The sequence below is a fragment of the Micropterus dolomieu genome, linkage group LG12, assembly GCF_021292245.1.
Source record: "Micropterus dolomieu isolate WLL.071019.BEF.003 ecotype Adirondacks linkage group LG12, ASM2129224v1, whole genome shotgun sequence".
Taxonomy (NCBI): Eukaryota; Metazoa; Chordata; class Actinopteri; order Centrarchiformes; family Centrarchidae; genus Micropterus; species Micropterus dolomieu.
The window spans coordinates 31440101-31443453 of record NC_060161.1 but is presented as its reverse complement, the minus strand read 5'-3'; the positions used below and the strand labels follow the sequence as shown (position 1 = coordinate 31443453).

General features: G+C 36.5%; 1 long non-coding RNA gene across 1 annotated transcript; it reads left to right on the top strand.

The window, feature by feature from the left end:
- The first annotated feature begins 542 nt into the window (after window positions 1–542).
- On the top strand, window positions 543–3019 carry LOC123980386. Its single transcript, XR_006827485.1, has 2 exons — window positions 543–1283; window positions 2005–3019. It is a non-coding gene; the product is annotated as an uncharacterized LOC123980386 (long non-coding RNA).
- Window positions 3020–3353: the final 334 nt, after the last annotated feature.

Below are 3353 nucleotides of genomic sequence, written 5' to 3'. Positions count from 1 at the left end.
AATAGTGTTGAATAATCATAATAATTATCATAATCTAAATAGGAAATGTCAAGGTGCACTACAAACAGGGCAGCATGCATCTTATGGATTGTTTGAAATACCGGGGAGCCAGCTCCCCTGAGAGACCAGAGCTCCTCTTAAAGCAATACAAGTATACATTTGGGTGGTTTGCTAAAATAGCCATCATCTTAAATATTTCCTAAAGTAATTTGTATTTTTTTCTACATACGATCATTACTGAAACTACAATGTTTGCATTTTCACAAGAAAGTGTGTGTGAGAGCTGGAAGCTTTTAGCTCCTGCTGCTGTATCTCCCAGCTGCCACTGCTACCGCCACAATCTGTGCTGTGAATAAAAGCTGAAGAAATTGCTGAAGCAAAGCTAAAAATGGCTAAAGAAACTGGCTGATATTAACTGAAATGCATTTCAAAAATGTGGAAGCTGAAATGCAAAACTTGAGCTGACAGCTCAAGTGCATTAGCAGAAGAAGCTAACAGCTGAAACATGTTGAAATGACTTAACACTGAAAGAAGAACTTAATTGTATTAATATCAGACATGAAACTCACTAGCCCCCTATTAAGATACACTTACTGTCTGGGCATTTATTTTGAGAAACTAGGTCCAGCCCTAGTTTCCTGTTAACGTACAGTGAGCATTCAGGGTTTTTATTTAGAGCCTCATCCTGAGCTTCTTATAGTTACTGTGTGCATGCATCAGTACATAATCATTTGGTGTGCCCTTGCTGTTTGGTGGAGGAGCTATTGGCTTATTGCTGTATATTTTTACATTGATTATTGTTGTGTGCTGTAGCTGACGGGGGCATACAATGACAATGCAGCAGCCTAGGTCTCAGTGTAGACAGGCAGTAGTTACATACTATAAGACCAGCTATATTACACGTTTGTAGTCTGTATTTACTGTATCTTTCTATGCAGGATGAACTTGACGAAGCCGTCAACACATGGAATTCACACAAAATCAGACAACGTGCAAGTGATGGCGCAGCCTCAGGTCGGCCATTTGTGATGTACTCATTCCCAGAGTTGCACAGTGCTGAAGATAGACTCAAACCTATTGCCATGGAGGAGGTCACTTTGTGTATGGAAGAGTGTACTCCCAAAGGCCAGTTTCCATGCGATGAAACGGTTTTTGAACTGTGTTGTCTACTAATGGAGGAACATGGATGGGATGCTCCAGCAGATCCACTTGCTGCAGCTGATCTGTACATCATTTTAAGAGAGGAAATACAGGAAAATATTTGAATGGATCATGTCCATTAGGTCTGTACTCCCACACAGTACTGTTGTAAACCTGTGTGTGTGTGTGTGTGTGTGTCATTGGGTGACTGAGTGGCAAAGAGCTACGTAAAGCACTTCGGATAAATTATATGTAATTGTAATTGTGCAATTGTATGTATGTGCTATGTAGCCATTTACCATTTATGGGGCAATTTGGTTGTATAATCCAAATGTTTTGATTTGTTAAACTGCAGGAACTCAAGATGACTGCAGCACTATCCTGACAGAAGACATACAGAGAACATAACCAGTATAGAGCACAATAAAGACAAAATGTTTGTCCCTAAATATCTCTTCATCAGACAAAGCCAACCCTTGTTTCGACTATCCACATTAAATAGGAAATGAAATGTGTGCAGGTACTACTACTGTACATGTAATACAGCAAAACTCAAAATACAGTATGAGATGGAAAACTGGCAGTATAGACTACAGTAAAGAGGAACTGAATACAAACTAACAGAGGTCATAAAAGATGTAAATCTTCAACCAGTATATGACAATATAAATGTATTTATATGTAAACTTCTATATAATTATTTTGTTGCAATACTGTATGTGTTTATATTATTTTCAGCTTAATTTAACTAGCTCCCAAATAACTGTTTTCTGTAGTCACCTTTAGTCCTTGTCTCTGAAAAGTAAAAAGCTTTAATGTTTATGTGGTAGATTTATTTAATAACTGGATCTGTTTTTCTCTAAGGTATTGGCCCTCCTCTTCGCCCCACTCATCACTGCCTCTCCATTCAACTGACATGTTTTGGATCACAAAAGACATCCAGAAAGGGAGGATCAGCTACTCCAACTTCTCAGGGACCTAAGGACCATGCCCAAAGCCATGGTGAAGATGTTGGGGTGACCTGAACTGTTTGTATTACATCGTCCCAACCAAATTATTCAGCATTGCTGTCAGTTAGCTTTTCAACAGTTGAATATTTGGGATACATCTAAGTACATGAAGACATAAAAGGATAATATGGACATCAAGAATCTCTAGAGAACTGTCTACTGCTATGGTGGAGAGAACAGTGTAATCTATCATTTGTTATTCATCAGTGTGATTATTCATGGGTATAACATACCTAAACAATTTTGAGAATGTAAGGGTGGCATGTCTGAACTCTTTGTGATTCAGAAATCTGATTTGGTTCCAACCAAGCTAATATCGAAAGGTTTAGGTGAAGTTTGAAAGAAAACTACAACTACATTTTTATAAACAGGCAATAAGTGAAATATTTTTTAAGAAATACACTGATGGAAAAATGGGGACAAATGAATGTATTAAGTACTATTCTGTATGCAGTGAGGATATTTGAGGAATAAACTGTGTGTGTAAAGCTTTTAAGCAGTGGAACAACTTAATTAAACATGAGATGGTTAAAAACAACTAGTATTGTTCTACGTTATATATCAGAAGTATTTTGCTAAAAATGTATCAATAAAAATATAGGCTTTCATATTCTATATATTCCTTAGAAATGTCTGACCCTCAGCAGCACCATTTTCAGGTGTTTTTTCTGCATCTTTAAATGACTTGTAAATGAATGAATGTAAATTCAGAGCCTTATTCTCACAATGACTACACAATGCAGTGTGTATTACTGTCCACACACTTCTTTCATAATTATTTTTATTGCCAGCTGATTTGTGTCCAATATGAATACTACAACATATAAAATGCTTAGTAACATTCTCAAATAAATGTATTTTAAACCTTATTTCCCATCACTTTTTTTTACCTTTACCCATACAGACAGGGAGCTTCATCATTGTCAACATTCAATTGAATACTGAATACAAATGTGGTGAAAGAAGAAACATTTTATTAACAATAAAAGTTTACATTAAAAACAAGATGGTTAAATCTCATAACCAGATAGGCTAGTCTTGTAGTGTAAAAATTCAAGACTTGGGCCAGATAAGAAAGCTTGAACTTTTACCAACATTTTTATTATCAACAAAAACAGACACCAATTAGAATACAAAAGTTCCACCGGAGTGTGTCAGAGATCGGTGCAAAATAGAGCCCCATTCTGTTACCAGAACAGAGAC